This window comes from Ovis canadensis, chromosome 1 (assembly GCF_042477335.2).
Source record: "Ovis canadensis isolate MfBH-ARS-UI-01 breed Bighorn chromosome 1, ARS-UI_OviCan_v2, whole genome shotgun sequence".
Lineage (NCBI taxonomy): Eukaryota > Metazoa > Chordata > Mammalia > Artiodactyla > Bovidae > Ovis > Ovis canadensis.
The window spans coordinates 168,881,082-168,903,034 of record NC_091245.1 but is presented as its reverse complement, the minus strand read 5'-3'; the positions used below and the strand labels follow the sequence as shown (position 1 = coordinate 168,903,034).

At 39.2% G+C, this 21,953-nt stretch overlaps 1 long non-coding RNA gene and 1 pseudogene across 1 annotated transcript; one reads left to right on the top strand and one right to left on the bottom strand.

Annotated features, from left to right (window-relative positions):
- Nucleotides 1-5,743: 5,743 nt before the first annotated feature.
- LOC138419398 (uncharacterized) lies at nucleotides 5,744-21,630 on the top strand. The gene is made up of 3 exons (XR_011248956.1): nucleotides 5,744-7,184; nucleotides 18,245-18,298; nucleotides 20,303-21,630. It is a non-coding gene; the product is annotated as an uncharacterized lncRNA (long non-coding RNA).
- On the bottom strand, nucleotides 13,862-15,238 carry LOC138429332 (actin-related protein 3-like; annotated as a pseudogene).
- Nucleotides 21,631-21,953: the final 323 nt, after the last annotated feature.

Here is a 21,953-nt window from a genome sequence, read left to right as displayed (position 1 = left end):
GATGGTGTAGCTCTCAATTCTGGTGCTGTCCAAGACAAGCGCTTTAGCTTTACTGAGTCTGAGCATGACAGAGGGAAAGGGCAGACATCCATATCAAATACAAGCATTAGCTCCTGTAGCCCCTGAAAACTCCCAGAATTCTTTGAGCATTATCTTGAGAGGATGAGAGTTTTGGCAGAGTAAATGGAGAACAAAATCAACAATTCCTGTTTATAACATATGGTGACCCTATTTTTACCCCCAGTTGGTGTGGCCTGGAAGACATGGACTGTGTCCATATTTGCTAGATTCTTTGTTTAGAATACTCATAAATAAAGATGATGGCTAATTCTTCCACAAGCATTCTGCAGGGTCATTTATAGTTTCTCCCTGCAATTAAATTGCAGGCTCTGAAAAGAGTGAGGAATTTAATGAAACAGAGGAAAATCTGGTAAATTTGCCTCGTCCTCCCTTGGAGCAGGGTTATGACCATGTGTCACTTAACGGTGTTATTTACTAATATTTTTAGGAGAAGCAATTTGCTTCCTGTAATAGAAGAAGATTCTTCAGATAATTATCTATGCTTGCTTCTAATTAAAGTAGGCTATAGTTGCACAAAACAGGAAAATTATGACCCATTTCCAGCCTTGAATTTAGAGAAAAATGAGTGAATAGAAGACATGATTGCATGATCAATACATTCTAATGTCCCTTGAAATGCTATCTTTTTACTGTAATAACGCAATGACAACAGTTACATCTTCCTACTGAGACAGTAGCTGGAAGGAGAAACAATGCTGTTTACAACAAATTTTTTTATATTTGCTTTTGACTGCAAGTGAAAAGGTAATAGCTGTAATTGGTGGGCAGAGAGAGTTAAAATACTTATAGTGAGAGAAGTTAGCATCTCACTTTCATCCCAAATCTAGTTGCAAATATGAATTTACATAGAGACTATGGGCCTTTGGAAAAAAGAGGCTGGAACTCTGACCTGCCCTCCCCAGTGCACTCCCCGGCCTCCAGGTTTACTTGACCTGGACTGTACGTCATAGCCTCCTCAAGACTAATCCACTGATCCTAGAAAACCATTCCCAGTCAGTCAAACCAGAATCCCCAGAGTGGGCAAGCATTACCTTTTAAATAAAACTTCTCAAGTGATTCTAATGTGCACCCAGGTTGAGAACCACTATTCTAAAAGGTACAGAATAATCTGTAGACCTGGAGTGTGGATGATTCCTGTAAAGGCCTGAAGGCCCAGCACAATGGTGGCTGGTGACGTTTGTGCCCATCAGCTATCTGGCCAGCTCTGTGTGTGTGTGTGTGTGTGTGTGTGTGTGTACTGTAGCCACAGACAGAGAAAGAGGGCCCTGCATATCGTAATCATGGACACACAAAGAGGTCAATGCATTTTTCCCAGTGTCTTATAAAAGCTTTTTTTTTTTAATGCTTGGTAAACTATTGAATGAATGCAAATTATGAATAAAGGAAAAATATGCCAAACCACCTTCTCTAATGTATGCATGCATGTGAGGGGGAGGGAAAGGAGACGGAGGGAGGAAGGGAGAAATTGTGAGAGTCTCTTGAGACTCAGTTTTTCTGGGAATTTGTGCTGACCGAATATAAAATAGGAGAAAGGGTAAACTCTCGCTGTGGCAGTTCTACAGCTCCAGTGGCTGTGGGCGGCATGTGGTGGGCAGGCCAGGGGGAGAGGGTTAATGAGCTGTGGAGTTCTCTCTATTGGACTCATGGAGGCTGATGTGAAATCTTCGCTCAGCTAGTCTTGAGGTAAGTGAAAGAGCTGTATCACCAGGATCTAGTAGCCATTCCCCTTTGGATTCTGGGATAATTTAGGGGAGGCAATGACTTCTTGGCCTGGGGAATCCCTAAGATTTTTTTGGTCACGTGGATTCTGCTATACGATGTGAGGCAGGCAATATCCTGGCTCAAGTCTGACTCAGAGAGGGAAACTTCCATGAAGATTTTTTGTCTTGATAATGTAACTTCCCAGTTTTGCTCACTTAGTACCATTACAACTCATATTGTACTAACAAGAGAGGCCAGAGGGGGAAGTGTCCTGTGTATCTTGTCCTAACAGCATCTCTAACACTTGGTCGATAACTCCATTCTTGGTTCTTCCCTGCAGCATGTTAGATTTGCACTTGAAGACCTCAGGTTACCTACATTTTACAAAGAGTTGAGTCAAGGATTCTTGCCTGAGATTCCTGAAAATAGGTACATAAGGAATGCAGCTAACAGAGTTCATCTAAAGTCATTGGTTGAGACCAAAGAAAGAAGAAAGGAAAGATAATTTGCAAATATCCATTCAAGGCCATTCCAATAAAAGAAAATATTTCCTTCATGCTTGGATCACAAAGGAAGATTGGAAAATTTTTCTTTTGCTATGAGTCTTCTTTTTAATTAACATTGAGCTCAGCAGCCTCAAACCTCTGCAACCTAAATGCATCAAAGATATTCAATATTACTATTACTATAATGCTGTAGAAATTATAGCTTTGCTGTAGTAACTTCTCATAGGTCCCCTTTTTATTTCACAAAGCAATGACAAGGTGACTGTAATAGCTTTGAGGGTGAGGTTTAGCCTTGAGCAGCACCACAGAGAATGACCTGCTCCCATTCATTCTATTTTAATTGGGCTATATAAGTTCAACCTGTGAGGTATAGAATCTGGGGAGGAGTCTGCAGTAATGTCACTGAGATTTGTTTTTTTTTAATTATTTTTAAGTTGGAATATAGCTGATTTACAATATTGTGCAAATCTCTGCTGTATAGTATTGGTGGTACTACAGCTGTGAGGCCCTTCCTCTTGGTTTATCTGATGCTATGCAGTAATTAAATATGGTTTTGTCCAGTGCTTGCTAAATTTAAGGTTATAGCATAACAATCTGCTTTCATGGGGCTTTCAATTTGTTTAGGGAAACAAGACATAGAACCTTAAGTAGGAGGGGAAGACTGTATATGATACATAGTACAGTGAACAGTTAAGAACGTAAGTGGATAGGAATAGCTGGAGAAGACGGATTGGAATAAGTAGGACTGAGAGAGGTCCCAGAGGCTAGGAAGGACAAGTGAAAAGATGAAGGGTATGACATGTTGGGTGAGGCAATAGTTAAGGAAAGGTGTTGAGGTGGGAAAGAGGTTGATGTATTTCAGGGACAATGAGAGGACTATTAGCTAGAGTATTCTTCTCTAGGGCTGCTGTAACAAAGTACTACAAATTTGGTGGTTTAAAACAACAGAAATGCCCTGTCTCACAGAGGCTAGATGTTTAAAATCAAGATGTTACAGAGTTGATTCCCTCCTGAGACTTTGAGGGAGAAACCATTCCATGCCCCTCTCCTAGCTCCTGGTGTTGTCAGCAGTCTTTGGTTGCATGGCTTGTAGGTGCGTTATTCTAGTCTCTGCCTCTATCTTAAAATTCCTTCTCCTCTGTGTCTCTGTATCTTAAATTTTCTCTTTTTCTTATAAGAACACCAGTCATTGGATTTAGGGCTCACCCTGAATCCAAAGTAATCTTCTCCAAAGATCGTTAACTTAATTACATCTGTAAAAACTCCATTTCCAAATGAGGTCACATAATCCCTGGGTACCAGGGGATAGGACTTAGACGTATCTTTTGCATGGACACAATCAACCCACTACAGAGAGTAAAAGGGATCAGGTTGGAGAGATGGGAGAGGTCTGATTGTGGAGATGGAAGGGGTCTGATTGTGGCAGGTCCTGAATTTTTTTTTTTTTTAATGTAATGGGGATTCCAGTGTAAATATCTTGGTTATCAGTCAAAATGGAAGTGTTTGGGGAAAAGATTGTGGATGGTCATTTGCATTTAGAACTAAGGACAAATCATTATGAAGGAAAGAAGAAAGTACACGTGATGAGTAATTTTACGTGTCAACTTGACGATTCCACAGAATGTTCAGATTAAACTATTTCTGAATGTGTCTTTGTGGGTGTTTCTGGATGAGATTAGCACTTAAATTGGTGACTCATTAAAGCAGTTTGCCCTTCCCAGTGAGGGTAGATGTCATCATTCAATCCATTGAGGATCTGAACATAACAAAATATAGAAGAAATAGGAATTCACCTCTTCTTTTTTTTTTTTCTTTTTTCTTTTTTGCTTGATTGATTGTGCTGGGACATTGATCTTCTTCTGCTCTTAGACTGGAATTTTTACCACTGGCTTTCTTGGGTCTTTAGGTTGCAGATAGCAGGCTATGGACTTTTCAGCCTCCATAATTCATGGGGTCACAAAGAGTTGGACACGATTGAGTGACTGAACTGAACTGAACTGAATCATGTGAGCTAATTCCTCATACTGAGTCTCCTGTTGGTTCTGTTTCTCTCTGGAGAACCTTGACTAATGCAGTGCATAAGCCTGGTCTAAGGACTTAGGTCATTACCAGTGGTGAAGCGTGATTTGGGTATATCATGGAGTGATTTTCTCAGATGGGCCTTTAGCTTAACCTTTTTGGACACCTACCAGGGTCTAATCTAACAGGTGTGAGGTGGTATCTCGTTGTGGGTCTGATTTTCATTTCCCTGATGATGAGTGATGCCGAACACCTCTTCATGTATCTGTTGTTTATCTGTATGTCTTCTTTGGAAAAATGTCCATTCATAGCCTCTGTCTATTTTTCAGTCAGATTGACTTTTTTGCTTTTGAGTTGTAAGAGTTCTTCATATATTTTGGGTAGTATTCCCTTATCAGACATTTGATTTTGAAATATTTTCTCTCATTTGGTAAGTTGCCTTTTCATTTTGTTGATGATTTCCTTTGTTGTGTAAAACCTCTCTGCTCTTTAATGATGCTCTTTAACACCAAGATGTCACAGTTTATGGACAAATCTTTTTCATGATAATTCTGAAAGTATCCTTTTTATTGCTCCTATGTTACAATAATATAAAATTTAATTTTGAGGAAGTTTTATGTAGGTTTTGGTGGTACTTGCATGAAAACATTAATACTTAATTTTTGTTATTTTTATTTTTTCCCAAGAAAAAGGCTGTAACATTAAGTGAATCTAAACATTAAGGGGTCCCCATGAAGCCTCATGCTAAGCCTCAGCTCTAGTGAACTTAAAGTCACATCTCACACATCCTCTAGCTGCCTCTGAAAAGAATGAGGGCCCTTTAGTGAGTGAGCTTTGATGTTCTCATTGGGTCTCACCATCACACCCTGTCTCCTGACTCCATTAGATCAACCATAGTTTATGTGGTCAGTAGTCTGCATGTCAAAGTCACTCAGTCTTGTGTGACTCTTTGTGACCCCATGGACTTAGCCTGCCAGATTTCTATGTCCAGGAAATTCTTCAGGCAAGAATACTGGAGTGGGTTGCCATTTCCTTCTCCAGCGGATCTTCCTGATCCAGGGATCGAACCTGGGTCTTCTGCATTGCAGGCAGGTTCTTTACCATCTGAGCAATTTATGCAGCAATAAGAAATCCCTACAGTGGCATGTCACTCTTCCACTTTAGAACAAAAACTCCATCATCATCATTGGTGTGCAGAGCTGAGATGTATTTGTGCTTGTTTACAGTTCTGAAAAGAATGAGGAGGCTGGTAGATGACATGGCAAATTTGTAATCTGATTCTCAGTTACTAAGTGTGTACTTTGTGTCCAACATTGTACTAAAAGGAGAGAAACCTCACATATGATAAGGTCCTCAAGGAGATCGCAACACAGTTGGGGATTTAAGATATACACACAAGAACTTTTAGGCAGGAAGCAGCAGGCATCAGGTAGGGCATGGAATGATGTCTGCTGGCTTAGCATATTGCATAGCTGCATGCCTAGGTCTTGGCCAACCTTCTCCATCCCCGACTCTTGACTGCAGGTCCTCCATGATCCTGAATCTCAGCTAACTGATGAGAAATCTTTTGTCCTTTTTGCTTCCAAAGCACCATACTCCACTACTGGATGTTCTGAAAACTGGAGAGGTCATTACTCCATCCACTCAGAGTAGCTATTAGTAAGAAGACAACAAATAACAAGTATTGATGAGAATGTGAATAAAAGGGAATCCTTATGCACTGTTGGCAGGAATGCAAATTGGTGCAGCCAATATGGAAAATGATATGGAGATTGCTCAAAAATTAAAACATAGAACCACAATATGATCCAAGAATTCCATTTCTAGTATTTACCTGAAGGAAATGAAAACACTAACTTGAAAAGATATAGGTGTACCCTCATGTTCATTGTAGCATTGTTTATAATAGCCAAGATATGGAAACAACTTATATCCATCAATGGATGAATGGGTAAAGAAAATGTGATTTATATATTGTTCAGCCATAAATCTGCCTGCAATGCAGGAGACCCAGGTTCAGTTCCTGGGTCGGGAAGATCTGCTGGAGAAGGGATAGGCTATCCACTCCAGTATTCTTGGGCTTTCCTTGTAGCTCAGCTGGTAAAGAATCTGCCTGCAATGTGGGAGATCTGGGTTCAATCCCTGGTTTGGGAAGATCCCCTGGAGAAGGGAAAGGCCAGCCACTCCAGTATTCTGACCTGGAGAATTCCATGGGCAGAATAGTATATGTATAGTCCATGGGGTCACAAAGAGTCAGACACCACTGAGCGACTTTCACTTTCACTGTTTCACTTTCAGCCATAAATATGAATGAAATATTGCCATTTATGATAACACAAATAGAACCTGAGGGCATTATGCTAAGTGAAATAAGTCAGAGAAAAACAGCATATAATTTCACTTATATGTGGAATCTAGAAAGTAATTCAAAACTGAACTCATAGATACAGAGAACTTACTGGTGGATGGCAGAGGCAGGAGGTAGAAGGCATGCAAAATGAATGAAGGTGGTCAAAAGGTACAAACTTCCAGAAGAAGTCCCATCAAAGTAATGTACAGCATGGTGACTATAGTTAATAATACTATATTGTATATTTGAACATTGCTATGAGGATAGATCTTATGTTCTCATCACAAGAAAAAATTTTTTTGTAATTGTGTGTGGTAATAGACATTAATTAGATATTGTGATGATCATTTAGAAATAGGTACAAATATTGAATCATTACATTGTATACCTGAAACTAACATAATGTTATATGTCTGTTACAACAAAGAAGAAGGAAATGAATAGCTAAAAGTACACTGGAGAAGTATTTTAGCAGAAATGACTGCAAGAGTGGTTCATGGTTGCTTCTGCCCATTTCCTTTCTTGAGGTAAGGAGAATTTATATACTGTGAACTTTGTATGCTCTGCATAAACTGTTATAAAAGTTTCAGATGTGTTTTGAATTTAATATTTTTTTCACTACCAAAGAGTCAAAAGGGAGTGGAGAAATTAATCAGAAAGTTTTATTTCAAAAGCAACTTTTATTAATTAAAATATCATTAGCAGTGGTTCAGTATATAAAGTTAATAATTTCTTTAATATACCTATTTGTCATTAGAAATCCCCAGCTTTTAACCTGAGTAATGAACTCTGTCTTTCCTTTACTTCCACATAGTCAGAGTTAGAGGCAAGCACGGATTTTTTTCCTCTCTGACTTGTGTTTATACAATAACTCCTTTCAATTTGCTTTATGCACATTTACATGTATGAAAAGAAGTAAAATTTATTACAGAGGCTCTAATCTTGTATATTAACTATGTGAAAATTCAATTTTCTACTCATCAAATATTTCCCCTTTTAATTATCAGTTAACCTCTCTTGTTCTTCTTGTACTGTACTCCTAAATTACCTTCCTACCTGCTATAAAACTCTATGAAAGTTTTCATAATGTGTTAAGAAAATATTACTCTGGATCCAGACATCCAAAAGCTTTTTTAAAAAGCAATTTATTGTCAAAAGTAAAAAAAAAATTGTGCTTTAAATGACACTACCAAGAAGATAATCCAAAAAGGAAAAAAAATTTGCAAATCATATATCTGATAAGGATCTTATATCTAAAATATAAAGAGCTCTTACACTCAATAAAAAAGAGGCAAAGAATCCAATTAAAAACGGACAGAGTTCAATAGACATTTCCCCAAAGAAGATATAAGCCCAAGGAAAGGTGCTCAACATCATTAGACACTAGAAATGCAAATCAAAATCACAAGATACCACTAGGATGGAGGGTTTCCCCAATGGCTCAGCAAGTAAAGAATCCACCTGCAGTGCAGGAGACATAGGAGATTCTGGTTTGATCTGTGGGTTTCCCCCTGGAGGAGGAAATGGCTTCCTACTTCAGTGTTCTTTCCTGGGAAATTCCATGGACAGAGGAGCCTGGTGGGCTATAGTCCATGGGGTCACAAAGTGCGTACCACTAGGATGGATGGTTGTAATAAAAAAAGACAGACGATAGTGTTGGTGCTTATGAGATTGTAAAATGGTGCAGCCATTAGGAAGTCAGACTGGCAGTTCCTTGAGTGGTTAAACATGGAGCCCCTATCAGTTCAGTTCAGTCGCTCAGTCGTGTCCGACTCTTTGCGACCCCATGAATCACAGCACGCCAGGCCTCCTTGTCCATCACCAACTCCCGGAGTTCACTCAGAGTCGCGTCCATCGAGTCAGTGATGCCATCCAGCCATCTCATCCTTGATCGTCCCCTTCTCCTCCTGCCCCCAATCCCTCCCAGCATCAAAGTCTTCTCCAATGAGTCAACTCTTCTCATGAGGTGGCCAGAGTACTGGAGTTTCAGCTTTAGCATCATTCCTTCCAAAGAAATCCCAGGGTTGCTCTCCTTCAGAATGGACTGGTTGGATCTCCTTGCAGTCCAAGGGACTCCCAAGAGTCTTATCCAACACCATAGTTCAAAAGCATCAATTCTTTGGCACTCAGCTTTCTTCACAGTCCAACTCTCACATCCATACATGACCACAGGAGAAACCATAGCCTTGACTAGACAGACCTTAGTCGGCAAAGTAATGCTTCTGCTTTTGAATATGCTATGTAGGTTGCTCATAACTTTTCTTCCAAGGAGTAAGCGTCTTTTAATTTCATGGCTGCAGTCACCATCTGCAGTGATTTTGGAGCCCCCAAAAATAAAGTCTGACACTGTGTCCACTGTTTCCCTATCTATTTCCCATGGAGTGATGGGACCGGATGCCATGATCTTCGTTTTCTGAATGTTGAGCTTTAGGCAAACTTTTTCACTCTCCTCTTTCACTTTCATCAAGAGGCTTTTTAGCTCCTCTTCACTTTCTGCCATAAGGGTGGTGTCATCTGCATATCTGAGGTTATTGATATTTCTCCTGGCAATCTTGATTCCAGCTTCTGTTTCTTCCAGCCCAGCATTTCTCATGATGTGCTCTGCATATAAGTTAAGTAAGCAGGGTGACAATAGACAGCCTTGACGTACTCCTTTTCCTATTTGGAACCAGTTTGTTGTTCCATGTCCAGTTCTAATGGCTGCTTCCTGACCTGCATACAGATTTGTCAAGAGGCAGGTTAGGTGGTCTGGTATTCCCATCTCTTTCAGGATTTTCCACAGTTTATTGTGATCCACACAGTCAAAGGCTTTAGCATAGTCAATAAAGCAGAAATAGATGTGTTTCTGGAACTCTCTTGCTTTTTCCATGATCCAGCGGATGTTGGAAATTTGATCTCTGGTTCCTCTGCCTTTTCTAAAACCAGCTTGAACATCAGGAAGTTCACAGTTCACGTATTGCTGAAGCCTGGCTTGGAGAATTTTAAGCATTACTTTACTAGTGTGTGAGATGAGTGCAATTGTATGGTAGTTTGAGCATTCTTTGGCATTGCCTTTCTTTGGGATTGGAATGAAAACTGACCTTTTCCCGTCCTGTGGCCACTGCTGAGTTTTCCAAATTTGCTGGCATATTGAGTGCAGCACTTTCACAGCATCATCTTTCAGGATTTGAAAGAGCTCCACTGGAATTCCATCACCTCCACTAGCTTTGTTCGTAGTGATGCTTTCTAAGGCCCACTTGACTTCACATTCCAAGATGTCTGGCTCTAGATGAGTGATCACACCATCATGATTATCCGGGTCGTGAAGATCCTTTTTGTACAGTTCTTCTGTGTATTCTTGCCATCTCTTCTTAATATCTTCTGCTTCTGTTAGGTCCATACCATTTCTGTCCTTTATTGAGCCCATCTTTGCATGAAATGTTCCCTTGGTATCTCTAATTTTCTTGAAGAGATCTCTAGTCTTTCCCATTCTGTTCTTTTCCTCTATTTCTTTGCATTGATTGCGGAAGAAGGCTTTCTTATCTCTTCTTGCTATTCTTTGGAACTCTGCATTCATATGCTTATATCTTTCTTTTTCTCCTTGGCTTTTTGCCTCTCTTCTTTTCACAGCTATTTGTAAGGCTTCCCCAGACAGCCATTTTGCTTGTTTGTATTTCTTTTCCATGGGGATGGTCTTGATCCCTGTCTCCTGTACAATGTCACGAACCTCATTCCATAGTTCATCAGGCACTCTATCTATCAGATCTAGGCCCTTAAATCTATTTCTCACTTCCACTGTATAATCATAAGGGATTTGATTGAGGTCATACCTGAATGGTCTAGCGGTTTTCCCTGTTTTCTTCAATTTAAGACTGAATTTGGTAATAAGGAGTTCATGATCTGAGCCACAGTCAGCTCCTGGTCTTGTTTTTGTTGACTGTATAGAGCTTCTCCATCTTTTGCTGCAGAGAATATAATCAATCTGATTTCGGTGTTGACCATCTGGTGATGTCCATGTGTAGAGTTTTCTCCTGTGTTGTTGGAAGAGGGTGTTTGCTATGACCAGTGCATTTTCTTGGCAAAACTCTATTAGTCTTTGCCCTGCTTCATTCCGTATTCCATGTCCAAATTTGCCTGGAGTCCCTATATGAACTAGCAATTCCACTCCTGGGTATATACCCAAGAGAATTGAAAAATGTGGCCACATAAAAATTGTATACAAAAGTTCATAATAGCATTATTCATAGTAGTCAAAAAGTGGAAATAACCCACATGTCTATCAACTAATGAGTGGATTGTAGAAATGTAGTATTATGTGTACAATGAAGTATTATTGGGTCATGCTATGGAATGAATATTTCTGTCTCCCCTGATCCACCACTGAAGCCATTACCCCCAATGTGATAATATGAAGAAGTGGAGAATTTGAGAGGTAATTAGGTTTACATGAACTCATGAGAGTAGAGCCTCCATAATAGGATTGGTATCCTTATAAGAACAGGAAAAGACACTAGATGGTCTTCTCTCTGCATTATGAGGATCCAGTGAACAGTCTGCAAGTCAGCGAGAGGGCCCTCACTAAAGACAAAATCTTCAAATCTGCCAACACCCTATTCTTGGACTTCACAGGCTTCATAGATATGAGAAACAAATGCTCTTTAAGTCACGTTGTCTATGATATTTTGTTATAGCTATGTAAAACAACTAAGGTCAAGAAAAGGGATGAAGTGCTGATATACACTGTTGTTGTTCAGTCATTAAGTTGTGTCCGATTCTTTGAGTCCCCATAGACTGCAGCATGCCAGGCTCCTCTGTCCTCCTTTCTCCTGGTGTTTGCTCAAGTTCATGTCCATTAAGTTGGTGATGCTATCTAACCATCTCATCCTCTGATGTGCCCTTCTCCTTTTGCTTTCAATCTTTTCCAACATCAGAGTCTTTTCCAATGAGGTGGATCTTCTCATCAGGTGAGCAAAGTATTGGAACTTCAGCTTCAGCATTGAGCTTCTTGCTGTCCAAGTGACTCTCAAGTCTTCTCTAGCACCACAACTTGAAAGCATCAGTTCTTCGCACTCAGCCTTCTTTATGGTCTAACTCATAATCTGTACATGACTACTCAAAAAATGATAGCTTTGACTATACGGACCTTTGTTAGCAAAGTGATGTCTCTGCTTTTTAGTATGCTGTCTAGGACTGTCATAGCTATCCTTCCAAGGAGCAGTGTTAGTTGCTCAGTTGTATCTGACTCTTTGCGACCCTATGGAATGTAGCCTATCAGGCTCCTCTGTCCCTGGAATTCTCCAGGCAAGAACACTGGAGTGGCTTGCTGTTCCCTTCTCCAGAGGATCTTCCTGACCCAGGTATAGAACCTGGGTCTCCTGCATGTCAGGCAGACTCTTTACTGTCTGAGCCACCAGGGAAACCCAAGTGTCTTAATTTCATGGCTGCAGTTACCATGTGCAGCGATTTTGGAGTCTAAGAAAATAAAGTCTGTCACAGTTTCCATTTTTTCCCATCTATTTGCCATGAAATCATGGGACAGGATGCCATGACCTTAGTTTTTTGAATGCTGAATTTCAAGCCAGCTTTTTCACTCTCCTCTTTCACCCTAATCAAGAGGCTCTTTAGTTCCTCCTCGCTTTCTGCCATTAGGATGGTGTCATCTTCTTACGTGAGGTTATTGATGTTTCTCCTGGCAATCTTGATTCCAGCTTGTGATTCATTCAGCTCAGCATTTCACATGATGCACCCTGAATATAAGTTAAATAACCAGGGTAACAATACAGCCTTGTACTCCATTCCCAATTTTTAACCAGTCAGTTGTTCCATGCCCAGTTCTAATTCAGTGTTGATTCTTGGCTTACATGTAAGTTTCTCAGGAGACTAATATGGTTGTCTGGTATTCTCATCTCTTTAAGAATTTTCCTGTTTGTTGTGATTTCACACAGTCAAAGGATTTAGCATAGTAAATGAAGCAGAACATTTTTCTGGAACGCCTTTGCTTATTGCATGATCCAGTCGGTGTTGGCAATTTGATCTCTGGTTTCTCTGAGTTTTCTAAACCCAGTTTGTACATCTGGAAATTCTTGGTTCACACATTGCTGAAGCCTGGCCTGAAGGATTTTGAGCATAACCTTGCTAGCAGGTACATGCTACAGATAGAAAAACCTTGAAAACATTTTGAAGCCAGACACAAAGCCCAACAGAAAACAAAAAAAAAAAAAAAAAAAAAAAAAAGGAAAAGAGAGGAAGAAAAAAGAAAAAGAGAGCAAAGAGGGAACAAATCCATTAGAATCACCTCAAATCAGCTAATAGAGGTTTAATTGGCTTTGCCAGTCTGCTTCATTCCTGCCGTAGGAGAGGGCTTAGAAAATTTGTCTGAGCAGAGAACTGTTTGCACATGCAGCAAACACTATGTGTCTGCCTCTCATAGGTTGGGTCAGTGGCACCTGCTTAAGACATGAACCAGAAAAAAATTTCAGTAAACATAGGCTGAAACTGGTGTGGTAATACCTGAATGTTGGAGCATTGCTTTAAAAAAAAGATCCAACAGGCTGTCTTTATTATTTTTTTTTTCTTTTTGGCAAGAAGGAGTCCAAGGAATTAGACTTAATCAAATACACAGTTGGCTCTTGGACAATGTGAGGGTAGGGGTGTGGACCCTCTACTCAGTCAAAAACATAAGTTATAGTGAGCCCTTCGTGGTTCTTTTGTATATATGCTTCCTCCATATATGTGATTACATATCTACAAATTCAATCAACTACAAAATGTGTAGAACTGTAGTATTTACTGTTGAAAAAATCCATATATAAGTGGACCTGCACAGTTCAAACCCTTGTTGTTCAAGAGTCAACTGTACTAGCTTCTCAGCTATAAAAACACTTGCAGCAAAAACCAATTTTCTGTAAGTGTGGTTGGTAGCATTTCCTAATTATTGGAATTCCTTGTCCTGTGAATAAATAATAGCAAGTGTCATGAGGCCACTTGAATTTAAAAAAAAATTATTTCTTTTATTGTGGTAATATATAGCAAGAAATTTATATTTTAGCCATTTTATGTGTTCTAATCAGTGGCATTACATTCATTCACATTGTTGTGTATGAGGCTCCTTTTTGAAATGTATCATTTACTTGGTCATTTGTTCCTTCAAAATATAAAAGTGACACTCAGAAATCTCTGCACATCCAGTTGAGTGAGGTCAGTATTCTTACTCACTTAAGAGAACTCAGACATCAATAAGATAATGCTGAATTACCTCATCTACTACTTCTTGGGTAGGTAAAGTCCAGATTAGCAAATTCTGGATGAAAAAAAGATTTCAGGTTCCAAGGATCTGTCATAACCAACATCAATGGAAAATTCTTTCTTCGAGATTGCCTTGATTCCAGTATACTTTGGCCTCTCTGTGTCATACTTGTTAAATTCTTTTACTAAATCTGGGCAAATATAACTATACTCCTTTACTTCCATAGCTGTTTCCAGGGATTGCCCTAGAGGAATTCCTGCTTCTTGGCCTCTTAGCAATTGCTGAATGAAATACAGTACAGCTTACCTTGTGATTGGAATTTGCTTACTTCAGCTGCCAGTCACATGTCCTGTAGCCATAGAAAGGACAGGAGTGACTCCATCTTAATACCAGCCACTGTCAGTTTTCCTCCTTGTTTTGATGCTCAGGATGTTGTTAATGCAAGCATAGACTGCATGGCTCTATATGAGCCATGAAGTACTCAAACAGTATTTCAGTAGTATATTTTATTTTCAGGAGCATTAAGTGGAGGTTTAATCAGAAGAAAGTAATGACCTTCAAGTTGTACTTTAAGTATTGAGACAATATTTTGTCCATAAACCTTTCCATTAGGTAACACTCTTAAACTATACCATGGTGGACAGGCCACTTTATGAAGCATGTGGCTTTTTCTTTTACTTCACTTTTTTCATCTCTAATTTTGTTTATTTAGGCTCTTTTTTTTTTCTTAGTAAGTCTGGCTGAAAGCTTATCAATGTTGTTTATCATTTTCATAAAACCAGTTCTTTGTTTCATTGATCTTTTTTATTGTGTGTTTTTTTGGGAGCTTTATTTTATTTATTTCTGCTCTGGACTATACTGTTTCCTTCCTTCTGTTAAGTTTGGGCCTTTTCTAAATCTGTCAGATAGAAAGTTAGGTTGTTAATTTTAGATTTTTCTTGTTTCTTGTGGCAGGCCTATATTGCTATTAACTTTCTTCTTAGAACTGCTTTTGCTATATCTTATAGATTTTGAAAAGTTTGACTGCTGTTTTCATTCATCTCAAGGTATTTTTTGATTTCTTCTTTCATTTCTTTGTTGATTCATTTTATTAGTGACATGTTGTTTAATCTCTACATGTTTGTGTTTTTTTTCCTTCCATTTTTCTTCCTGTAATTGATTTCTAGTTTCATACTGTTGTGGTTGGAAGTGATATTTAATATAATTTCCATTTATTAAACTTCCTGAGACTTGTTTTGTGTTCACCATGTTATCTATCCTGGAGAAAATTCCAAGTACACTTGAAAAAAGTGTGTATTCTGGGTTTTTGTTTGTTTGATGGCATGTTCTACATGCGTGCTCAGTTACTTTAGTCATGTCTGACTCCCTGTGACCCTACGGACTATAGCCCTCCAGGCTCCTCTGTCCGTGGGATTCTCCAGGCAAGAATACTAGAGTGGGCTGCCATGCTCTCCTCCTGGGGATCTTCCCAACCCAAGGATCAAACCCACATCTCTTATGTTTCCTGCACTGGCAGGCAGGTTCTTGACCACTAGCTTAGCAACACTTGGGAAGCTTCAGGTATCTATGAAGTCTATGTGGTATAATGTAGAATTTAAGGCCACTACTTCCTTATTAATATTCTGTTTAGATGGCCTGTCCATTGGTCTAAGTGGTATATTCAAGTATCCTACTATTATTATATTACTATAAATTTCTTCCTTTATGTCTGGTAACATTTGCTTTACATATTTAGATGCTGTGATTATTAAAGGGGTTAGGCCTGGTAGACAGAGTACCTAAAGAACTATGGATGGAAATTTGTAATATTGTATGGGAGGCAGTGACCAAAACTATCCTAAAGAAAAAGAAATGCAAGAAGGCAAAGTGGTTGTCTGAGGAGGCTTTACAAATAGCTGAAAAAATAAAGAGAAGCAAAAGATGTGGGAAGAAGGGAAAGATACACCCAACTGAATGCAGAGTTCCAGAAAAAAGCAAGGAGAGATGAGAAGGCCTTCTTAAATGAACAATGCAAAGAAATAGAGGAAAGCAATAAAATGGGAAAGACTAGAGATCTCTTTAAGAAAATTGGAGATATCAAGGGAAATTTTCATGTAAGGATGGGCACCATAAAAGACAGAAACCATAAGGACCTAACAGAAGCAGAAGAGATTAGGAAGAGGTGGCAAGAATACACAGAAGAACTATAAAAAAAGGGTCTTGATGACCTGGATAACCATGATGGTGTGGTCACTCATCTAGAGCCAGATATCCTAGAGTGGGAAATCAAGTGGGCCTTAGGAAGCATCACTGTGAACAAAGCTAGTGGAAGTGATGAAATTCCAGCTGAGCTATTTCAAATCCTAAAAGATGATGCTGTTAAAGTGCTGCCCTCAATATACCAGCAAATTTGGAAAACTCAGCAGTGGCCACAGGACTGACAAAGGTCAGTTTTCATTCCAATCTCAAAGAAGGACAATGCCATATAATATTCAAACTGCTGTACAGTTGCATTCATTTCACATGCTAGCCAAGGTTATGTTCAAAATCCTTCAATTTAGGCTTCAGTAGTACATGAACTGAGAACTTCTAGATACGCAAACTGGGTTTAGAAAAGGCAGAGGAACCAGAGATCAAATGCCAACATTTTTTGGATCATGGAGAAAACAAAGGAGTTCCAGAAAAACATCTATTTCTGCTTTATTGACTACGCTAAAGCCTTTGACTGTGTGGATCACAGCAAACTGTGGCAAATTCTGAAAGAGATGGGAATACCAGACCACCTGACCTGCCTCTTGAGAAACCTATATGCAGGTCAGGAAGCAATAGTTAGAACTGGACATGGAACAACAGACTGGTTCCAAATAGGAAAAGGAGTACGTCAAGGCTGTCTATTGTCACCCTGCTTATTTAACTTATGTTCAGAGTATGTCATGTGAAATACTAGGCTCGGTGAATCACAAGCTGGAATCAAGATTGCCAGAAGAAATATCCATAACCTCAGATATGCAGATGATACCACTCTAATAGTGGAAGGTGAAGAAGGACTAAGGATCTTCTTGATGAGGGTAAAAGAGGAGAGTGAAAAAGCTGGCTTAAAAACTCAACATTAAAAAACCTAAGATCATGGCATCTGATCCTGTCTCTCCATGGCAAATAGAAAGGGAAAGAGTGGAAGAAGTGATAGATTTTATTTTCCTTGTCTCAAAAATTACTAAGGACAGTGACTGTAGCCATGAAATTAAAAGACCCTTGCTCCTTGGCAGGAAAGCTATGACAAACCTAGACAATGATATCACTTTCCTGAGACATCAATTTGCTGACAAAGGTCCATATAGTCAAAGCTATGGTTTTTCCAGTAGTCGTGTACAGATGTGAGAGTTGAACCATAAAGAAGACTGAGGGTCTGAGAATTATACTTTTGAATGTAGTGCTGGAGAAGGCTCTTGACTTGGACTGAAGATTTCCTTGGACTGCAAGGATATAAAACCAGTCAATCCTAAAGAAAATCAACCTTGAATATTCATCAGAAGGACTGATGCTGAAGCTCCAACACTTTAGCCACCTGATGTCAAGAGCCAACTCATTGGAAAGAACCTTAATGCTGGGAAAAATTGAAGGCAGAAGGAGAAGGGGTTGCCAGAGGATGAGTTGGTTAGATAGCATCATTGACTCAATGGACATGAATTTGAGCAAATTCTGGAAGATAGTTGAGGACAGAGGACATGAGGTTGTGCAACAGTCCATGGGGGTAGCAAAGAGTTGGACATGACTTAGTGACTAAACAGCAACAAGAGCATATTAAATCTATATATATTTATAAATGCTATATTCTTTTCTTGTATTGACCCCTTAATCATTATATAATTCTCATGTTTGTCTTTTGTACAGAATTATTTTTTCTGATATAAATACTGCTAAACCATCTGTCTTTTCATTTCTATTTGCATGGATTATATTTTTTCCTATCCCTTTACTTTCAGTCTTCTGTTCTTCCTTAATGAGTTGATGTCTTAATTCCTTGTTCCTCCCGGTTAAAGCTAGTCCTCATAGCCTTCATTCATACTAAGTGAAAATAATGTCAATACTTTATGGTATTGGAAGACCAAGGGTATTTACATTTTCTAAATTGAAGGTATAATGGCTTTGTATTGTAAGTGAATAGTATTGTAAAGTAAAATAAAGTAAAAATAAAATTTTTTTAAAAATAGTTTTTGTTTTGAAATTTTTATTGACATTCAAAGTTTTGAGAAATATTATGCAGTGATTTGATATACGTTAGAAATTTAGAGAGCGAATAGAACTGTTGGGAGGAAAGAGAAGCTGTCTATTGGTTTACACAGGATGGCATCTAACATTCTTCTTTCCTCTTTTTGTTTTTAGTGGCAAAAAGTGATTCCTTTTTCATTTTGGGTCTGAAGGATTTGTTGTGTGTTGGTAAGTCTTTCCCTTGCTCATAAAGGAATTATACTGATAGTAACCATAGCCTCAGAGTATTAGTGTTTGATTTGATTCTGGGGAGAATTAACCAGGTCCCTTTCCACAATCAAACATCAAGCAATAGCATTTGAAGTAGTTGCCTGTCTGTGAGCAAAACTGACCATAAATTCCATCTGTTCCATAGACCACCCACCCAGATAAGTCTGGTGGGGCACTTACATACACAAGGAGCCACCACTAAGAGACAGGCACTCAGAATTAGGGAGGTCAGGGTCATCGGCGGCTGGCAGGCTTTGACAAAACATCAGTTGTCGTTTCCCAACTATGAGGGTTTGCTTTGTGTCCAGAGCCCACATCAAACACATTGCTGCAATGGAGCAGATTGTCTGCCATAGTGCTTCACTGAAATGTTTTGTTGCACTTCTCTGATGTGCATATAAATAGAGTGAAAATCCTGCTTTTCTTTTTTCACAGATTGAAATGTAAAGATTATAAAGGACAAGTGTGATCATAACAGAAGCTCTTAAAAAAATATAAAAAATAACTATAGCTTAAACCAAATAATTTTCTTTCCTTCAGTAAACTGCCTACCATTGTAAGTTTCTGAAAAGCCTGTATCACAAGAACAACAGAAATACCTGAACCCAGATGAATCCTGCCGCCAAGCATGTTGAGACATATACATCATTATATGACAAGGATACGTATAAAACTGATGTTGGAATTTGGTCTTAAGTTAGTTGTTTGTTTTCTTATTTATTCCCCTGTTATTTACCGATGAGACAGAGTATTTTAATCCTTTCCTCTTCCCAGTTAAAGTTAACTCTTTCTTCTGTTATTTTCAATTGGAAATTGTGACACTTCCTGTTTTCCTTTCAAATGGGAAAATTGGTGGAAATATTTTGTAAGCTGTGATATGTTGTTATTTTTTAAACTTCCATGATTTATAAGGTTTTTAAAATTGTATTTGGCACTATTTACAAGAAGGATTTTTTCAGTGCTTATTGACTCTGTTTCTGGTAGTATTTCATCCAGAAGATGTCCCTGTCCAGGGCATATGTCTATAAGAAGCAAGTTATTCCTTCTGCTTGCATTGCTGCATGCTTTGAAGAACGGGCTCTAAAGCTACCAGCAGAAGTTAGAGCTCAATCTGTGATTCAAATAATGCCAAAGGCACTTCTGCTTAGATAATTATATGAAGCCAGATGGGATTAATTAGGGGCACTATATACTCAAAACCAAAGCACCAGTTTTGGCTCCATCCCTCTGGCTACCTGGCGCCACTATTAATCTCAGAATCTTAGGTAGTGATAGTAGAGTCCAGATTCACCACCATCAGAGAGGTTTGAAGAGAGTCTGAAGAGCCTTGGTTTCTCCCTGCTACTGTTTTTCTACCCACATTTGCAAAGGAGTTGGCTCAGTGGAGGAACAGAGCAGGGAGAAGCCCTGTCCTGAAAGCTGGCAATGTGAAAGGGCCAATTTTTTCTGCATGGTGATCAGCTTGGGGTGGCAGCTGCTCCTACAACCAGTCGTGAAGCTTTGAGAGTTTTGCCCAGGTTTCCCCCCCAGATTTGTGGGAGACCTAGTCCTCTGATTCAGCCTCAGGTCTTGAGAGGTGGGACTTGTATGGAATGAGCTGAAGTCAAACCAGGAATCTGGAGCAAGAAGAAATTTATGTTCTTGTTAAAGTCAAGGTTGACCTGGGGTGCAAAGAAATGTCTGAATCCTGCAGTCCAAGCAGCGAGATGATGTAAAAGTTAGTATCAGAGAATGAGAAAGATGGAATAAGCTAAGCAGACCCCAGAAAGCCCTTCTGAAGTAATAATGCATACCTTCCTTCAGTGCCTTTTGGCCTGAAAGGTGACTGATGTGAAAGCAGTGTTCCTTTTCCCTTAGGTTTTCATTGCCTGTAGCTTCTTACATCTGGATCATTGGATCTGGGACCTTGTCGAGCTATGTGAGGACTTAGAAATCCCGTCTTTTCTTTTTCATTCTCACCAGGTGATACTTGATACACCTGTCTGGGGAGTTCTCCTTATGTAAATGTCTGAAATTAAAAGACGCTTGCTTCTTGGAAGAAAAGTTATGACCAACCTAGACAGCATATTAAAAAGCAGAGACATTACTTTGCCAACAAAGTCCTTCTGGCCAAAGCTATGGTTTTTCCAGTAGTCATGTATGGATGTGAGAGTTGGACTGTAAACTGAGTGCCGAAGAATTGATGGTTTTGAACTGTGGTGTTGGAGAAGACTCTTGAGAGTCCCTTGGACTGCAAGGAGATCCAACCAATCCATCCTAAAGGAAATCAGTCCTGAATATTCATTGGAAGGACTGATGCTGAAGCTAAAACTCCAATACTCTGGCCACCTGATGCGAAGAACTGACTCATTTGAAAAGACCCTGATGCTGGGAAAGATTGAAGGTGGGAGGGGAAGGGGACGGCAGAGGATGAGATGGTTGGCTGGCATTGCTGACTCAATGGGTATGAGTTTGAGTAAGCTCTGGGAGTTGCTGATGGACAGGGAAGCCTGGCGTGCAGCAGTCCATGGGGTCACAAAGAGTTGGACATGACTGAACTGAACTGAAAGGTCTAGAGATCAAGCTTTAGGAGTAGAAAACTCCCATGAAAATATCATACCAGGTTTGTACCTTAAATAATTGTTTCTGAAGACATGCACACATACTAGTTCACATGTGCAATCATAATAAATTAGTTAATGAGGAGGAAGAAGTTAATGTAGCTGGGCTGTAACTCAGGTTGCCCCAAACTACCAAGGGGTGCTCCACCTTGGACGAGGGGAAAGAAGGCAGGTTACCCAACCTAACTGCCTACACAATGTAATTCTGGATCTCTGGGTAAATAGGCTAATGATCTCTGCTAACAGGAGTGCTCTTAGCAAGGTATCCTTGAAAACTGATATGAAAGGTAGGGTATAAAACAGAGATGTATCATGAATAAAATTTTCCTTTACTGTGTGAGATAACCCCATATGTCCTCCATTGGCAAGCTCATCTATCATTCTGGGCCAGAGAATGAGTGCTCATCACAAGAAGAAAGAGAAACCACTTCAGTGTCCCCAGATCCTCTTTGCCTTGTCTGAGCCCCTGGATTACCTGACTCTTTCACATGGTTATGGAGACTTGATACTGGGTAAGCTTTTGATTTGTGTGAGTCTGATCCTTGGTAATAGCTGAAGCGCTAAAAAAATAGAGCAAAGAAAATGGTTTCAAGTACATGTGCCTGCCTTCTAAGATCCACTTTCTGCACTTAGCTTTTGTTAAAAATTTTAATTTATGGGGAAGAATAAAAAAGGGAATAAAAGAAAAAATTTAAATCAGGTTGTTCAAGTATTCAGTGGATTATTTTTTCTATTTTTATTGTGATAAATATATATAACAAAACTTACTATGTTAGTTTTTTTCATTTAAAAAATTTATATAGTTTTAATTGAAGGATAAGTGCTTGACAATATTGGTTTCGTTTCTGCCATAAGTCAACATGAATTAGCCATAGGTGTACATAAATCCCCTCCCTTTTTTTAAATTTTAAATTTATTTTTAATTGAAGGACAATTGCTTTGCAGAATTGTGTTGGTTTCTGCCAAACATCAACATGAATCAGCTATAAGTATACATATGTTCCCTCACTTTT